This window comes from Phalacrocorax aristotelis, chromosome 3, assembly GCF_949628215.1.
Source record: "Phalacrocorax aristotelis chromosome 3, bGulAri2.1, whole genome shotgun sequence".
In the NCBI taxonomy this organism is placed as follows: Eukaryota; Metazoa; Chordata; class Aves; order Suliformes; family Phalacrocoracidae; genus Phalacrocorax; species Phalacrocorax aristotelis.
In genome coordinates this window covers 83,931,956-83,952,317 of record NC_134278.1, presented here as the reverse complement: position 1 = coordinate 83,952,317, position 20,362 = coordinate 83,931,956, and the positions used below count along the sequence as shown (strand labels likewise).

The 20,362-nt window shown below is 38.9% G+C and overlaps 1 long non-coding RNA gene across 2 annotated transcripts in view; it reads right to left on the bottom strand.

Annotated features, from left to right (window-relative positions):
- Window positions 1-20,362, bottom strand: part of LOC142054967 (uncharacterized) — a 219,828-nt gene that overhangs the window by 14,027 nt on the left and 185,439 nt on the right. The window lies entirely within an intron of this gene.

The window sequence follows — 20,362 nt, the reverse complement described above, 5'->3', positions numbered from 1 at the left end:
ACTTTACTGTACTACCCTAGACCAACCCGAAGTCCCTCACTCACCACAGTGAGTAAGAGAAGACTTTGCCCACATCTTTCCTGCTTCCTGCACCTGTTTTGGGAAGGGAAGAGACAGGGTCTAGATCTACTTAATCCCTTTAAACCTGCACTGATAGTCTGGGTTTCCACATGTTTTACTCTGGTATGTTACATTATATATCTTACCTACCAATCTGCAGTTCGGGATAGACTTTTGTTCCTCACCAGTGGAACTCATAAATAAATTTGTTCAAATAAATAGAAGCACAACTTTTGGATACTCCAGAGATATCAGCCTTGGGAGCTGATTACCTCTAAAGCCTCTGTTTTACTTTTTCTGAGAGGATCACTACAATAAAGGAATAGAAAGTCTTTGGAATCATGCATTTAACCTTTATATATACTCTTTACATGAGCCATTCTAAGCTAAAAGAAAACAGAATTATTCAGTTGCCAATTATTCAATCCATTTGTATGAACACATTAAAAAGGAAGAAAAAGCACGTGTATTTAACAATTATCTTGGCTCTAAAGGTAGAGTATTTCTCCTCTTGTTTTTCTCCTATATGGTTAAGGTGACAAACCGGTCAATCTGAAGAACTGTTTTAGATGAACACTCAAACCTGAGCCTTAAGTCTGATGTTCATTAGTTGGTCCAAGATTTGCTTTTTAAGTAACAATACTCGGAGAGAGGAAATAAATTTTAATCCTTATCTGTGTGCCAGATTTAATGGATATATCTGTAACAGACTACTAACACAACCACATAAAATATTAGGGTAGAACCTATGCTCACTTAAATATACTCTGTCATTTATCCAATAAAATGTAAGTATAAAAACAACAAAATCACCTGATTTATAAAATATTTACATCTCATTTTAGGACCAAAACCAAATATAATTAATAACTATGAAAATAAGGGGTAGGAAACCACCACTGTTTTGCCATACTTCCATTTGTTGACAGTGGTTTTGGTTAACAGAAACATGTGGCCTGTAAAGAGGAGGGGGGATCGTTTAGGGGTTTGGTTTGCTGTTTTTTGTTTTGTGTTTTTTTTTTTTTTTAGTTAGTGATGGGAGAAAAAGTTAACAATAATCAACAAGAGATTTCACTTTTCCTCATTTCCAATCAAAACTGAAACCTGTTTTGGTTGGAAATGAGGAAAAGGAAGTGGGTGTTTAGATCCAGATCTAAATTAGGTTTAGTCAGTGGTTTGGGGTTTGGTTTCATGACCAAATCAGGGCAAGTGTTCTCATACAGACCCAATGATGATGAAATCTTCTAAACTTGCATCATGTAACCTGAAATCTTGTAACCTGTTGTCTTGAGATTTTGGTCCCCAAGACTGGAAATCTTTTCATAGTTACAGCTGGTTGACTGACACCACTGTTTTATATGTTTCTTTTGGGACAGATTCTTGAAATATCTTTTCCTCCGTCACTGTTTTCCATGATGCATAGGAAAAAGTCCATACTGAAAACCTGACATTTGCAACTGATATTCAAAAATGTTTTAATTGAACTTTAATCATTTTGGCCCACATGCAGAAGAAACACTTTTGGCATGTGCTAGTATGTAGCAGAGTTCAAGATCCCAAGGAAAACGAGAAAGGCAAGTAGCAGAATATAGACCCTGAACTTCAGGAAAGCAGATGTCTGATGTAGGGAATTGGTATGTGGTATCTTGTGGGCAACAGGTCTGAGAAATTAAGGATGTCTTTAGGGACAACCTCTTCTCAGTACAAGAAAACTCCACCCCTGTGCTCAGGGAAGCAAGTAGGCATATCAGTAGACTAGCATGGATAAACTGGGAAAACCTGACAGAGTTCCAAAGAGTCATACACAGGAGGTAGAGGCAAGGATATGCTACAAAGGGCAAATGTAGAAACATTGCCCAGGCACATGAGGATGGTTTTAGCAAAGCCAAAGCTCATCTAGAGTTAAAACTGGCAAGGCATGTCAAGACCTAAGAGTGCTTCTAGAATCACATCAGTAGCAAAAGGAAAAAAGAAGTGGGACCACTGCTGAACAGGGTGGATGACTTTTAGCAACAGCAGATACAAATAAAGCTGAGATGCTCAATGCTTTCTATGGCTCAGGCTTCACCAACAAGGTCTATCCAGTCTTTGCACCCACAGGCAGAGTTCAAGGATAAGACAAATTATAAGTTGTCAAAGAGAAGCTGGGGACCTTTTAGGAAGTCCTGACCCCTGTAAGTCCATGCTACCAAAAGGGCTGGAGGCAAGAGTGCAGAGACAACTGGTGGCATGGCAGGGTCACTCTTTTACCATTGGTGAAAAGTTATGGAGACAAAGGAAGGTCCCCAATGACTGAAGAAAGTAAAACATTTTACCCATCTTCAGAAAGGGTAACTAATGGGAGATTACCTTAAGCCCTTGATGCAGTAGGCCCTTTACTGGAACACTTTACAGGACTCCCTAGGGCAAGTATGCTTCCTCCCAGTTCATCTTTATCGCGCATGCTATGGAGCTCTCTTGACTGCACTGATTCATAACAGTGGCAATATCAATTTAAAAAGGGGACAAAATGTACAACCAAGACCAGGAGCACGAGTGAAGACAGTCTGTTTTCATACCAGATGTTACAAGTCCGTACCTGCTTCCACTGGCTGTAAATTCAGTATTCACACGCTGTAGTATCAGTATAGTCACACAGTCTAGAGGACTGAGTTATTTCTATAAATGGAAGCAGTTATGCTGGCAATTGTTGTCTTTGGGTTCAAACTAAGATGTGAAAAGATGTGCTTAAAGCAAAATTCACCCCTTTAATGAAAAAATAAACTCTGCCTTTGCAATAGATCCAGTTCTTTTTTCTCCTCTGTATATGCATATATACATACATAAAGACATTTATGTATACATGCATTTATATATACACACACTCCCTCTCCATATAAGGTCTTGGTAAATACCAACTGGATTTGACTCAGAAGGGAAAGAGACAGTTTAATAGGCCAAGCACACATATTATGAGACAAAATGAAAGACAAAAAGATCCCAAACTAAGACCATGTAAGGTATGTATCAACCAGTTCTGAAAAAGGTTCCCAGTGGAATTTTTCCAGACTAAAACAATGAGTCATCCCCTAAGGAATCCTGTCCTCACATGAAATATATAAATCACTGTCCATTTTGGAAGGATTACGCCAATAGCAAATATCATTAAAATGTTATTTCTTTTAAAAGTGCTAAGACAAAATCCAGCATTTTGTTCTGTAGATCCTGATTTGCAATGTGAACAGGAGTCTCACCATGGCCCTCCAGGGACAGACTCACAAGGACATTTAGTTCCTGCATAGTCAATAAATATTCCCATATGCCTCTGCAAATCTGGGCAAATACAAACAGGATCACAGCAGCTTTCAGAGGTTTCCTCTGAAACAGAAAAGCTCTATGAGGTGGTTGTGACAGGACAGAAAAGAACACAACATCCTAATGTAATGTTCTAAAATCTCAGTGCTTGAAATCTGTGCAAGAGTGTATGATATGAGTAGTTTCATTACTTCTCAAATTAGAATACTAGTCTGTTTTATAGGCCTGTTATAGAAATTACTAAACTCCTGCTATTTACTGGGGAGGACAAAAAGATAATGTGCTACCTAAGGGAACAATAAGTCTGTAAACTCTCACTGGAAGGCATAAAGTTAATGGCATAAAAGTTGCAGTGGATGGAACTAGCTCATTATATGACATTCCCAAAGAACAGGTTTTATCTTCTTTAAAATGCTTCCCATTAGAAATTTAGAATTACAGACCACTTTTCAATGCATGGTTTTAAAAGAAAGACTCCTCATGAGGCACCAAAACATGTCACAGATAAACCAACTGTTATTCTTGTGTATCATTCGCTTTTCACAAACCCCTAAATGCTTCATTCAAAACCAAAGTCTCACTGAACTATGTATTGTATATAAAGAGATGGAAGGGGCTGCTTTCTTCTTGAGCAAGCTTTCCTAGAAGGACAAGACAGGCAAGAGGTAAGAGAAAAGAAATCTCGCATTTAGGTACACAAAAACCAGAACAACCACCTGATTAAGATTTCCAAAGAAGTCAGTGCCAACAATCACAACTAATGTTTGATCCACAAGGACCTACTTCCCCCTTCCCAGCTGATCAAAAAACAGAAGGAGGAGGAGAACTTACAAACCAAACATTCTGTAGTTCGGGGAAGCAACTGACAAATAAGCTATCTCATAGCTAATGTAATTGTGGATAAATTATTCACTAATTACTATTAAATAAAAAGATTTCAACTATTCAGATTAATTTTTATGAAGCACCAGTTTACAGAAGTGGTCAGCCACACGTGTTCCCTCTTTCTGCTGGGAAGGCAAATGACAACTGAGCTTTAACATCGTCAGCAATATTCAAGCACTTCCTACCTCTCTCCTGGCAAGACAGTATTTCTGTATACAGAAAACAAAGAATAAAACAGGGGTTGGGGTTGGGTTTTTTTTCCACTTTATTTCATCAATCCACTCTCTGTCCCTGGCATCCCCAAATTATCATTGCAGAAACCCATTTACAGTTAGGCAAGCACAGACTCAGCGTGTTCAGCTACTTCAGGAGCACTAGATGATCTTAAATCTGCTCTCACCTGATCTTACTTTCACAACAGAAGCCCACTGCCTCCTGAACCAACAATCTGACAGAGATACATTGCCTTGATAGCCTGTACACCCACAAAAGCTGTCTTATAACTCCACCTGAAGTGACTGGTCCCTAACTTCCATGGCAAGAGAAATAAAAAAGGAATATTCCACCTTCAAAAGGAAAGTCACTAATGTACGTACTTAGTGAAGACATCTTTAGCATTTTTTTTCTTTGGGGCTTTTTCCTCTGAAAGTTTTTGCTTCGTGGTCTCTGTCAAGTATTCACAATGCAACTTTACAAAAGCGACACCATTTTATTTTGCACCCTGTAGAGACAGTGACCATTAGTCACGCTCAGGATCACATTTATACCACTTCTCAGGCATCTATGACATTTAAGAAGAAAACTGGTGAACACTAAGAACACTGCTTAGTCACTGTTACTTCATTCTGGCCCACTCTTGGACAGTTACATCACTATTTTGAAATGTGTGGCTTAGATGTTGAGGTCAGCATTTTAAAGCTGTTCTACTGCGTCTCCTATGAAGCCAAAGTAACACAATCTTTCTCTTTAGTTAAGTCTATAATGTTAAACACACGTGATACAAAGTCTCACTGTAACAGGAATTTGTTCTTTCTCACAAATAAATACAAATGAACAATTGAAACAATCACACAAAAGGTTACACAGGAGGTTTTTTGTGAAGTTACCTAGACAAACTTTATAGACATAGCATGCTGGAACAGATAAATAACTTTTTTCCAAGCTTCTCAATGCCTTTTTGGTTGTTCCAAACCAAGAATATAAAATGAATCATAGGACTCAGAAGGAAAAAGCTTAGTAATGAGTTTAGCAATTAAACAAACCACTCCTCACCACCACCAAAGCAAGCTCCTTACGATATACCCTTGTGTATTTTTTTATGATTAGTTTTAAGCAACTTATACATACTGCTACTACTGCTTCCCTTGGGAGAACATACCACAGGCTAATAGCTTTCACCACTAGAATCTTTTTCCTGATGTACAGTCTAAATACGCCTTTTTGCTCAATTTTACCCCATTAGTTCTAGTTAAAACTCCTCCGTATCAGGTGAAATACTTTCTCTGTCTGGAGTGTTCGCATTCTGTTAATACTTGTGGGCAGTTCTCCTGTACATCACTTAACACTTGCATTATAGCTGACAATGATCTAAACACAGCAAAGCTCAGTAATACAAGAAAAGATTAGGACTTCTCCAGCCCTCATCAAGGAACTACATTTTAGACTTCTGTCATATACTTCGGTGTAAGCTCTGCTGGCAGCATATTATTTTTTAAAGCAAGTAATTTGAATTTCTATGCGGGGGTGGGGGGGCACAGAAATCCATCTTCTTGCATAATGCTCATATAAATGCCTTGACCAAATATTTACTTTTTTAAAACTACTATGGTGCTTACTATATCTAAACTCAGAATATTCAGAACACAACCGATTATTAGCTTAAACATGACCTATCCTCAGACATCCACAGCTTTGAGGAGAACCATCATAAAATTAGTAATTTTTGAAATATTTCAACATTTTCCTTAGGCACTATAACTAATAAAGATTGAAAGATAATAACCTGAGCTATCATTCTGCTCTTTTCTCCTGTTGCTAGGAGGTGCAATAAGAGTAAAGCTGTGAGTTTAAAACATAATTTTGTATACACTTTGGAAAATAAGTACTGGGATATAGTTTGATGCTGGGGAAAAATAAATAAATAGAAATTATCAAAGACAGGATGAGTTGTTTGACTGAGTCATCATAACAGTTCCCTTGGGTAAGTCACTAAGGACATGATCCATGATCACTGAAATCAATGAAAAGATTCCAGCTAAGGCCTATAGGCTGTGGACGAGGCCTTTAAAATCCCTATGTCTCTTGGTTTTCGTCCATAAACTGGAAATAACATTTTACTACCCATGAAAAGTGTTGTGAGGATGACTACATTAATCTGTGCTCAGTTAGTGATGTGAGCCACACATGTATCTGTATGTACAAATTCCTTAAAACAGTGAAATGGAAAGATCCCCATAGCTGAAAGCTATAAGGGAATTATCATTATACACTCCCATTAACATGCAGGACCAGACAGTTTGTCATAAGGTTAGGAACACATGACTCACATGGAAACCATGGGCTCATATTCATAGTTTACACAAATAATATTTTACATTCCTTCTCCTCTTTTTAAAATTATTTTATTTTTAAGCCCTCTGTTCCTCCTCCCATCCCCCCAGCAAGAAGCTGGCAACAGACATGGGGCATCTGGGTTAGAAATGACAGCTGGTGGGTGAGACAGTATCAAGCCCTTTACTGGCTTTTACTTTGGTCTTCTGGGAATGAACCAAAATAAGACTTCTTCACAACAATCACCCCATCTTTTGCCCTTGAATAAACTTCAGAGCCAAGGCTTCTTTGGGCAATCAAAAAGGCTTCTTCGTAGCCCATATACCAGAGTTGGTTGGAAAACAGGATCTCTGCCCCGTGGGAAATTCCAGAGTTCCACAACATGTTTTGTGCTCTGACCTGGAACAAGTAAAACTTTTCAGTATTAAGGTTTTCTCAAAAAAATTATCTTGGAAACCTTAAATACTAAATATAATGTTTCTTAGAAATAGAGCATGATATAGACATAGAATACTGAATAAGAGTACTAAAATTTAATCAACACCATTTCATATTAAAAATTACAATATAAAAGTCAAAGAAAAGTGAAAAACCTGAAAATTAAACAAAATTCTATGTGGAAAAAGTAAAAATGTGTCACTCAAACGAGCTTAGCCAGAGCACTGTGTGAACATAACCGCTACTTGCAATAACGATGACATCTTGGTACCTCTCTGCAGCACTTCTTTTGGGACTGCAGAAAACACCATCAGTGTAATCAAACCATTTTATTCTTAAATGACATTTAATACATTCCTGGGCAGGTATTCATCTAGGATTCATTACTGGAAATAGCTGTGGCTGTAATGATCTGCACTGCTTAAGGATTGTCCCTCAAGCTTTAAATCGCTACCTCATCTGTAACACCGACAACTTGATAGAGTAGGTTTTATTTTTCTTTGAGTAAAAGCTATCTTACCAGTGTATTGATACTGCAGCTAAAAAGCAGTAAATACCTTTTGTTTTACTATTTTGATGGGAAATATATCCCACGCCTGTATCTAAGCCCCACACCTTAGTCCTTTGTTTGGGAGAGGACACAGACAATGAGCTCTCTATGAGAGGTCTGCGTAATGCCAAGATGGTCAAACCTTCTTGTGCAACCACAGAAATATCAAAGGCAGGCAAGGAGCAACTGGAACCTTAGAGACTGAATCCTTTCCACAGACATTTGACTAATCTGATGATGTATCCATAGTGCTATGTGCACCGGAGCAATGAACTTGCCTATACAAGCAGTAACCTTTTGCCTGTCAACAGGGTTTACCTGAAGGGAAGCAGCACCATCTGTCTTGTATAGCAGGGCTTCCCACCAGCCACAATTACGTTATGAATACTTAGGTTATTAGGCTATAATGTAAAAGACTAATGTGTGTGCGGGTGTATGAGACTGATTTCACCTGCACTAACGACCTGATTGACTGAAAAGGGATTGCAGGGGAAAAAGAAAGGAGAAAACTAGACCAAGATGCCTTAAATACATGACAGCAGCACTACTGGTATGATTCTGATATATCAATAGACAAGAAAGCCACAGAAAAGTAAATGACAGCTGCAGCAAACAGACAATTCAGGCACTGATCAAAAGGCATCTCTGTATGAGAAACGGATGGGAGTAAATATGAAAAGTGTAAAACGCTCCTTTGGGCATGTGGACTCATGTTTCCAGGTTAAGATATAAACAGACGATCTCTGCGGGCCAGATCCAAGTCTCTTTGCAGTTACTGGAAGATTTCTACTAAACTCAATCAAATTTGGGTAAAATCTTAAGTGAATACAAACATTTCTTCTTCTGCTTGCACAAGACCATTCCAATGACTTTTGTTTGTCCCTGTGACAAATGAAGGGCTGCATTCATAGGTGCTCTTGGTGACAAATGAACTACCATTTGCCTGTTCTTCTCTGTGACCTTCCCTCCCTTAATGGCTGACCCCTATCGCTGAATGTTACAACCTGATAAGGGTCTCTTCCCCCCTTTCTCTCCTAAAAACCTGTTCATTATTCATGCTGACACCCAAGTGGTCCTGATTTTTCAGGATATTGTCCATCATTACATTATACAATTACTTTTTAGCTTCTCCATATCTCAAACTGCTTCTCCAAAAACAACTGCTTAGGAGCCAGGGATTATTTACTGGCAACCATGAATATGTCAAACCCTCCAGATGTTTATTATTACTACTACTTTCCAGGGGTGTCAGCCAAGAGTTCTGTTTGTGGCTCGCCCTTTACCAGGACATCAGATAACTGCACCTTATACTCCTGAATTTAGCACTGGTCCACAATTCATTTTGCTTTCTGCTAGGCGGTGAATTGTTTCAGCATTAGTACATGAAACTCGTCTCACCACTTTGTTGGTATCAGAATACTTATTTATCAGCCAAAGGGACATTACAGACTGTTAAAAAAGACTGATTATGAATTTGGCCTTGTAACTGGCTGACACTGTTGTGTCAGTGTGTATTAGTGGCAGATAATAGAAAGAATATTTTAAATGGCACAAACTTTATCCATCATCCAATGACCAAGATTACCTCTGTATTGGGAAAGGTGAACTTTCCAACAGGACAGAGGGATAGAGAGTATTCTTTAAAAATTTCATTCTGCTTCTTCCAGCACATTTTCTTCTCCCACCTTAGTGAATAATTTTCTGCTCTTCTTGGACCTCAACTTTTTCACTGGCAATAGTTTCAGAAATAAATCAGTTGAGGCCCCCCAGGCTTCCAGATAAAAACTCCACGCACACAAGTTCTGTTAAAATCAAACTTGCCCTGAAGTCCAAAGAACAGAATTGGGTCTGTTCCTCTCCCGAGCAACATCCCAGAGAGTCAAAGTGCCCAGGAGGGAGCACTGAATTGCTAAAACTGATTCCTCCAATAGCAGCCTGCTGCAGAGGATGTGTACCAGGTACTGGGTGGAGATAATGCAGAAGATGAATGGACAGTCTCCCGGGGAATTCTACCAGCTGCCTGCGACTCAGAACTGATCTAACCTGTGCCATGGGTGGGGCAGGGTGTCAGGAAACCATAATCGCCTCCCAGCTGTTCCTTCCTTCCTCCACCCATGCTCATTGCTGCAGAAGCCAAGCAAGGAGAAGGGTTTTGGCAGGATAACAGTAATGTGCCAATGGCAGAACATGTGTTTAGCTCATATAATTCTTTTGTAGATGCAAGGATCAACATGCCTGTGCTACTCACCTCACTCCTCATAAAGGAGAAGTAGAATGCTAGCTTATATAAAACAAGTTCAGAGAAGTAAGAAGCAAACAAGAGGTTCACTTGCAATATTTTTATGGATGAAACTCAGTTCTGTTTTGGTTTTGCTGTGGGAAAATTCATGCTGCAATAATAACTTTCATTTTTATGGATCCCTCATGCTTAACAAATTGACAGACTATTTATTTAAGCATCACTTCACCCACCAAGGAAATGGAGCAGTCTCCTGGGTGAAACATGGTGTCTATTTTGCAGCAATGCTCCAAAACTTAGGAGAGATGCACAAACTTCTGATCAGTTTGTAACAGTAAATGGCCAGCTTTCCAAAGGTATCTAAAGCACCTGAAAGTATCAGCTCAAGCTCTTACAAGCATCCGAAGTCAGGCAGAGCTCCTGTTGATTTCCATTACTGTTCAGGCAGAACTGAAAATCATAACAGAGTCCAAATACCTAACTGCCTTGGAAGTTTAGCCTGAGAAAAATTTCACTTGAGACAGGCAGCAATCATCACTCTGCTAGAACCTGGCTTGGCACACTACCATCAACAATCATCTTGAAAAGCATGCCAGAAAAATCTATTTTTCCCTCAAGAAAATAAATTCTTCTGTCTTTAAACTGAAACACATAGAATTTATTCTATTGAAGTAGACCCTCAAAGACACATTAAATCATGGAAAGGAAAAAAGAGACAGAGGATTACTTTATTAGTATTCTTGCAATATATTTGTGTTCTCAGAAGCTTCCACAACAACATTCTTCCAGTCCATCTCTGTTAAACTTTCAGACCTGTTAGATACTATCCAAGATATTGTGGCTGTAAAATTAATAGGTACAGCCATCAATCTGCAAAGCACATTCATCTTTGTAGTGTTCTGAGAAATTTTACACTCAAGTTTAAATATCAGAGGTTAATTCCAAGCTTAAAAACTGTCCATACTAGAGACCGTGACTCATGCAGTACTGAAGTTCAGATCTGTATTTAAATAAATAAAAGGGGATTATTGGCAGAATGCTCTTATATATGGACCACCAGCCATTGGAATGTCTCCCTTCTCTTGCCCAAAAGAGCCAAAGTCCTGGCTCCAAACATCCTGGCCTGATTTCAGAACTATTTTACCCATAAATCTCTGAAGATGGTTGCTGATTTGGGCTATAACATTAGAAAACTATTGGAGATGTAAAGAGTTTTAAGTCTATGCATCATCTACCTTACTGAAATGAATTATATTAAGCTGTGCTAGTGCACCTGACCTTAAAGGTCTCAGAAACCCAAGCCTCAAAATCCCTGAAGTTGAACATACATTACCTTCTTTTTATTCCTTTTCTGTATTTTAACTCTTCAGGTGTGAAGCTTTTCCCTAAAACTAAGATTCTTTCGTGAAAGTAGCACATGGCAGATCAAGGAAACTAGGACATTAAGAACTACAACATTCTCAACAAAAAGTAGAGAAGCTATTTTTCTACTTTTTTTTCATTGTTTGTGATATAGTTCCAGGAGGCATAGAAGAACCTAATGTATAAGTTAAATGCCTGTCCTGACATTTTTAAATACAAGAAAAAAGTAAAACTGCTAGTTACAAAGAAACTGGAATACATATTTCCTAACGTGCCTCTTGCTGGGAAGAATCACAAAGTAGAGAGCAGAGTAGCATAACAGTCCAGCACAAATTCTCTGCAGACTCTCTCACAGGCTGGCCGAAGCATTTTTTTGTTGCCAAAGTGATGACAAGTATGGGTAAGAAACCAAAAAGCTCTATTCTATCCAAGTCTATCTAGTCATTCTATCCAACCTAGACTGAAACAGCTCTGAAATATTTACTATAAGATGCTTTCCCCAGTGAAAAGCAGAGATAAACACTTCAGTTGGGGGAGGGAAGGGGGAACAAATCATGCCCTTCAAGTCTGTAATGGAAAGAGAATTGCAGTAAATAGCTTTCCCCTCTCCTACAGAGGTGAATTTAACACCAGACCCAAGATCCCTCTCCTACTGAGATGGGAGGGAGACATCCCAGGACAAGTCTCATGTTCGTTAATTGGAGGAGGGGAAGGTTTCAGCCAAACCAAAATGAAACTAACTAAAGTTTTCCAACAGCCAAAATCAAGCTTATGAAATCCAGTGCACTGTTATTCTGTGTTCCATTAGTAAAGAAGAAAACTGGTGTTGGAGACTAGGTTTTCCAAAGCTTTTTCCACGGGGAAGGGACCTGGGTCACAGAAGGCTGAAGACATCTGGCTTTCTGGCAAAAGAGTAGCTGAGCAGGAGGAAAAAGTACTAAAATCCTGAGATGGACTGGTCTACTGGGTTCTTCAGGCTGTGTTAATGCTAAATTGCATGGTGTATAACACAGCCCTGATTCGAGACAAAAACCACTCAATGGTCTTTTTAAGCTCTTAAGATGAAGAAACATACAAGTAATTCTAAAAATGAATTTAAAAATGTAAGCTTCAGAGATATTTAGCTTCATAGTTTGAATTCAGCCCCATCTCTAGGAAAAAAATAATACATGAGAATAGCCAGCACATAAAACTTTATAAAAGAAACCTTAAAATAAATTGAATTCATGCTGCACTAACTATACATGTGCCAGTAATAGCATTCCCATAATAAATGAAAAGGAAGAGGAGGAGTTGCTCAGAAAATGTCCCAATGACAAGATGATGAGGTTCCACAAATGCAAGACATGGACAAAACACTTTGTTTTGGTATAACGCTTTCATTGCATTATAGGAAAACCTATTCTACATATGCAAATCTGCCACGTGGGAGTAATGTGATCATTTTTCTGAACAACAATAACACTTGACAGCATCCAATACCCGTTTGTCCTATAAACATCCCTTCCTGCTAGTCTTTCATGTTCTCCAATTTAGTGTAAAAGCAACAGTTTCTTGCATCTCAGAATTAATGAATATAGGCTGAGTCTTACTATTAGCATTGCATTTCATCTACAATGCTCTGACATTCTCAAATATAATTTTTAAAAATCTTAACCCCTACTTCATCTGTTTACTTAGTAGTATGGTGGGCACATTAAATTGCCTGTAATACACTGTATTTTGCCAAGCAAAAACCAAGTTCAGTTGTAGTGTGATTAAGCAGCATGATATCTCTCACCATGGCTAACACCATGGACTGAGCCAGGAAGCACTAAACCATGAATCACTATAGCCTGAGCTGAATCCAGGTTCTGTAACTTGTGATTTTTATTAGACACTGCCTGTTTCACTGGCCTCTACAAGAATTAGACATGCCCTTTCCCCAGTGAATTCAGCCTTGTGTTTTCAAGCTGCCTAAAATAACACTTTTCTCCTAGACAGCATTTTTGTTTGAAAGGCCTCAGAGCATTTTATGAAAAAGCAAAGAGTCACACAGATGAAGTGACTTATCTGAGATCAAGCACAGGCCAAAACACCAATTAAACATGGGTATTCTGAAAAGGATACAGACAGCTCAGAGTTACATAAATATGACAGTTACCTTCTAAAATGCTGTAATTGATCCAACTCTTTGGATTTAGAATGAAGTATCCTAAAATTCACTCACTGTTATACCAGTAAACCCATGGAAGCTAGCACCTTAATAAAAGATTTCAGGATTTGATAGTGCACAAACTGGTCAAAGACGAAAAATTTTTTTTTTAAATTTCAGTGTGCTTTGAATCAAAATTAAATCAAATGCTACTGCCAGCTAGATCTTCAAGCACACCTCAAGTGACTCACTAAAAATATTACACCATTCAGTGACCTAAATAAAATAAATGTGTGGTCTCAATAGAGCACATCAGAAGAAAAAAAAAAAAAAAGTACTTCAAGAGCATCATCCATTGTGTTGCTTGGTGCTCTCAAGGAAAAGTCAAAGCACTAAACACAGAATCCAATGTGACTATCATCATTATTCTCATCAAAATTACTGTTGGTAACATAATATTGTTCTTCTAGATCAGCTGTGAAGCCCAAGTGTAAGGCACCTGGGGACACATATCTGCATGTTGGTGGACAGCAAGTTGACCCTGAGCCAGAACTGTGCCCTTGTGGCCAAGAAGACCAATAGTGTCCTGGGGTCCATTAAAAGAATTGTGGCCAGCAGATTGAGAGAGGTTATCCTCCCCCTCTACTCTGCCCTAGTGAGACCACATTTGGAGTACTGTGTCCAGTTCTGGGCTCCCCAGTTCAAGGACAGGGAACTCCTGGAGAGAGTCCACCGAGGAGCTACCAAGATAATCAGGGGACAGGAACATCTCTCTTATGAGAAAAGGCTGAGAGACCTGGGTTTGTTCAGCCTGGAGAAGACTGAGGGGGGGATCTTATCAATACTTAAAAATATATGAAGGGTGGGTGTCAAAAGGGCCCAATCAGCAGTGCCCAACAACAGGACAAGGGGCAATGGGCTCAAGTTGGAACATAGGAAGTTCCACCTGAATATGAGAAAAATAATCTTTCCTGTGAGAGTGACAGAGCAGTGGAACTGGCTGCCCAGGGAGGTTGTGGAGTCTCCTTCTCTGGAGATATTCAAAACTTGCCTGGATGCATTCCTGTGCCCCCTGCTCTAGGTGTACCTGCTTAAGCCGGGGAGTTGGATAAGATGATCTCCAGAGGTCCCTTCCAACCTGTACCATTCTGTGATTCTGTGATCTCCCTGTGTGTGTGCTGCACCCAGTCTTGGAACAAAGGCAGAGCTTCAATTTCATGCATTTAGCTTGATGCTAACTCTGACAACTGTCATTTTCTTGGTTTGTCTTTTTTTTTTTAACTATGCTATGCACACCCTCCTATGAGTTGCCTTTATTCTAGCTACAAATAACTATTGGATGCAAAGGAACTCTTTCATAAGAAACAAGAGTGAAGCTCAGCATGCACAAATTAAATGTAAACAAATTCCAGTGGTAACTGTACTTTGTACTTGGGGTCTATTTGAAAATTGCATCAAATAATAATTTTAACAAAAAAAGACAGAGAAATGGAGGTGAGATTTTAAGTTATCCATACATTTTCTTTTGAACTTTGGCCATCACAACACTTTCTCTCCACTTTTAGGCTAGTTTATAATGCCAGACTGTTCCAAAGAGACTCCAGCAAACAGTGAAATCAGCACCAAGGTTCAATTTCTCCCCGTAATGTATCCTGGTTCTCTTTACAAGTCCAGTAATTTTTCTGAATGGCAGTCTGAATGCACCCTGGTGACCAGAGGTGACAAGGCTGAACAAAGCATTTTGGAACATCCATCTCTGTGTGTGTCCTGACCCAGGTTACCACTCAGACTCCTTAGCATGGGCATGGTCCATGCTAACAGAACTATGCAGCTAAGGCCAAACCCCCTCTGGGTCAATGGGTGTGGAAGTGCTATGAAAGTGTTAAAAGGTTTATTTAGTTACAATTTTTCCATTTATATCTTCTGTATTGGAACAAGAAGAATTTCTTAAGGGAAAAAAAAGGTGTACCTCTTTGTCCAAACATTTGAAACTTAAATTGTATGCACTATAAGAGCAGCAGGCAAGTTGATTCAATTGTGAGCATCTCCCTCTTTGACTTTTTCATGGTGTACTTAGTAAAAAAGTGTAGTGTTAGTGCCTGTTGGAAGGCAAAGGGTCTGTGCAATATTACAGCCTTGTAATACACATCTGAAGGGTTGGAGCTGCCATATAAAAGAGAGGCACATGCAAACTTCACTGGCAAAGCATGCATTTTAAATAAAGCTTCAATACTCAAAAACAGACAGTCTCCGTTCTCATTCTGAGTAATGTCTGTCTTCTATTCAGTAGAGCAGCCCACAATGAAAGTAACAAAGACATGCCAGACGAAAAACATCACACTGCAAGATCTCTGTATGCTGGAGAAAATCCTGTAATTGCCTAATGAGGTATTTCCCTCTGAAAATATGTGGGGAATAAAGAAGGGATGCTTCATGTTGGGGGGGGGGGGGAGGGGAATGAAAACAATTTATGTCCAGATTGTTCCCTTTTAAAGTTTTAGTCTGATCAAAATTTGATTTCCATGGTTTTTTGCTATAGAGCTTGTTACGGGGCTTCCCCAGCTCAGCTTCTGTAAAGATCAGTTCATTCTCTTACCAACAAAGTGCTTGGCACCAGTTCTTCTAAAGCAGGGCTAAGGGCCTTGCTAGCAGCCTCCAGCTGGGGGAAGCGTTTGTCCACATGAAGGGCCTGGAAGATGGCCCGCAGTGATGGTGTCACATGAACCCCAGCCCTCTCTGTTGACAGCAGCCACAGACAGTGGTTAGTACAGGTAGTCACAAACACACAGAGATATGCAAACATATTGATTAGTAAGGACACCAAACTGACCAGATTTTTTAATGTCATATTATTCATTGTTATGTATCTTTATTAGAGAACTGATTCAGTTACCTGAGGTCTGTAGAGAGACTGGTCTTGATTTCATTGGGATTTTCATTAACATGTTTTATAGGCATCCTTTTATTTGTGCTTATGTGCATCACAAATAATGAATAAACCTAAACTTCTCACCCAGATCAATACTCATTTTTCTTTTCAGAGTAATTATTATTCATTTTTCTATTTCATTTTATAGTAATGGAACTTTATTTAGAAAGCATTAATACAATAGAGAGCTTTAGCCTACTGAAATAGTACATTAAAAATCAAAATGCATAGGTTGCAAATAATCCATTAATTAAATTCTCCAAACTATTCAGGAAATACTTATGCATGAAATTAACATTCGTATGGATTCTGTTGGTGAATGATCCAAGAAGAGCAGAAAAGGTTTAATATTATACACTAATGTATTTGTAGCAAACAATATCATTAAAACTATTGGTTAACAGCATTAATTATATAACTTGTTCCTGGCCAGGAACAACAAAGGAAGATGAAAGGGAGATAAAACCAATGCACAGAATATCACTAGAGTAACAACCTGCCTAGAGATTCTCCAGTCACTTTAAGACTTCACCAGAAGGTTGGATGCATTTCTGAAGCTGACATTTTAACTCAAGCTGAAGTTACAGCCCCGTTTAAAATCAGCAGGAATTCAATCTCTGCATTGTGCTCAGAATTGAGATCAGAATAGTCCCAATTGTCCCCTCTGGCATTCAAACCTATGAATCTTTGAATAACGTCATCTTTGAACAACAAATACATACAGGATATTGCTCTAAACTGGCAGCATTTATTAATCCCATGTTCTATGTGGGCACACTGCTGCCAAATAAAAAACGAACACAAAAAACCTGTGGTACTTCGCTCTTTCAGGCCTTCCCTGAGTTTGTGGCATCACACATTCTCACACTCAAGCGTCCCTGTTAGCATTTGGGAAACTAGATTTACAGATGGTTGTGGTGGGGACAACTGGTGAGGAGGAGTGGGGGTTTCCTCACAAACCTGTCCAGCAAATGAGCCTGACGGCATGAATTATTAACTTAAATATGATAGTTGAGAGGACGAAGTTAGGCCTATTTTTGGAAAACCCAGCTTCTTTACGCCTAGAACCGATATTTCTACAGGTACACAAACTAGTAATAGCAAGTCCCTGAGGGAACTATGGTTCCTTCAAGTCTGCTGAAGACCCATTTTCGCTAAGGATAAACACGTATGAATTCCTATTTTTCACTGTTTCTGTTATGGCAGCACTTTGAGATGCATCCAAGATAAGGGCTCTGCTGTTAAAGACACTGGGTTAGCATATGCTAAGAAACAGTCCAACAAATAAAAAGCTTACAGCATAAATAGAGAACACCGATCAAAAGAAAGAAAACCAGGAAGTGATTTGCAGATCACAGAGCATGCAAAGCGAAAAGGTGAAAAGTGAGACAAGTGGAGTGCACTGTCTCCCTAGAAGACAACTGATGTCATCCGTTTGTCAATGAAATCACCTCTAGAACGGACCCCACCTCCAAATACCATCTACTAACAGAAAACTTGTTGAAGCTCTGCTAACTGTAGACCATTGGACCAAAGTCTTGAGCAGAGAGAAATAATTACAAAAGAAACTACCTACTGACTGTGTATGAAAAGTTTTCCTTCCACAAAATAGCTCAGTGCACTCATTATGGGCTGAAGGTTTATTACTACTATCAGCGCAGCAATTAGGTATTAGGTTACCATTACAGAACAGTATCCATACAAGATAGTGCTGTCCAAAAACCTGTCTGAAGAACCTAAAGTTAAGCCATATGTTCCCATATGGCATGATGATTCACTGTTAATCCAAAATGCCTTCAGAACTAGGGGCACAAGATGTGATACAATTCATTCATCATCTTTCATCCAGAAGAGAACAACAGGTTGAAGCAAGCATATTTGGAGGAAGACCTTTACAATGGTATTTTCAGCCTGGTTTCTTACAGAAAGGGGCTTAGATAATTGACTATGAGCTTTCTATCTCCCCAGTAAATTTTGAACCTGTTGCTCCATTTTAACTCCAATTAATACAGGGCCAAGACATACATTGTTCCTATAAATTTTGTTAAAATGGATAGCTAGGTAGAAGCAAGTTTCAAATTCATGATTCCCATTTAGAGAAAGGCTGTAAAGCAACCCCACATCGAGGTCAACACGTATAGGACAAAGACTTCAGAAACGTCATTAGTTCTGCTAGTCACAGGACTGCTAAACATGAATAGGTGCCCAGAGCACAGACTTACAACATCTAGGGATTTGTGAAAGAACACAAAACTACCTGTTCTTTCTAACACATGAGAATATGGATAACAATCCATCCCAATGAGTTTTCAGCTGAAAGATGATTACATTCCAGAGTGATCTAAGGATCTGTTAACTGCTGTTATAGAGCAATCAGGAAGTTTTAAAAGTAGAAGTAAAAGTAAAAGTAAAAGTATTTGCATAGTGACTCTTTTATTAAGTCCTTGCACATTTGGAGAATTAAAATAATTATTCACACAGTAGTACAGTAATTTTTGAACAACAGATCGCACCAAAGCGCGAGAACAGATTTGATGTAAAACAAATTCATTTATATAAAACAAATCTGTTTATATTTTCAAATACATTACTGAGTGTCATCCAACTTTGGAGCAAGCTAAAATAAAGTTTCAATTACATTTTCCCCTATTCAGTATTTTCACGCATAGTAAGATAATGTGCCGTGGCTTTACCTTTTTGTATTTTGATTCATTTAGAACAGAGTAAGACAATAGTGTTGAAACCTCACCAGAAATTCTGTTCAGCATGAATCCTTAACCGGCAGAACTGCTGTGTTAACAACAATGTGTTCAAGCACATTCGTATAGCCCCCAGGAAGAAATGTACCTCACCCAAAGCCTGACAGCAAGAAGATATCCTTTGACTTCAGGGAGCTTTGGATTAGGACTCAAATGGTTAGCGACCTGGGGCAAAAAGAGCAAACTATTTAATATCACCTCTTTGGGCACTCTAATTATCATATTAAAATCCATTTTATCATTGGCAAAGTCAATCACATTGTAAATGCAAACAGATGTTTTAACGTGTCTCTGGCATTTGGCTTCAGGCAGAGTAAGTTCAACATTTTCGATTTCATACAGTTTAGTTTCTGTGAAGTTAAAGTAAACCAAACAATTTCTCCCACAGCATTTTTACTCACTGTCACCACACTGATATTTACTTTGTCACACATGATAAAAGGCTGGCTTGCATGATGACACTGAACCTGAATAGACTGAAAAATTAAAGGGAAGGGGGAGGAGGGAGGAGATTCACTTTTAACTCACCCTCTGCAAGCTGAGCCTTTTAAGATTTGCCCACCCGTAAAACAAGACATATGATTTTGTTATACTTGGAGCTCAACTGTCAAAGACACAGTCAATATGTTATGTGGTATTGGGCTGCTTCTACTTTGTATAACACTGTTATGCTAAGTCATTTTAAAATGTACTTTGATATACTATACACATGAGCTAATGCACATATGTATTTATGCACTCCATGCTTTGGAATGAAAAGGACAGGAGGCAGTGTGGGAAAAACAGGCTGAAGGGGAAAGAAAAAAGAAAAAGGGACTCTACAATTCCCATAACTCAACACAGCATATTGTTCAGTTAATGCATAGGCCAGTGCCTCTCAGGCCCCATCACTGGTTGACAGAATTAGATTCTGATTCATGCTCTGTAACTCACTGTAATGCCAGCCAGGGATGGGAGTGTTCCATGGGAATGTTTCAGCGGGTCCCGTCCTTATCAGCTCCAGAACAGCTGCCAGACTTTAAGGGCAGTTGATAGAGAATTTAATTATCAAGATTGTACATTAATTTTTAAATTATTTCTTATCCATGTGCTGTGATTTGAGACTGCATTAAATGCAGCCCAGCACAGGGCAAGCCTTTCCCATCCACACCCCTCCTTCCTG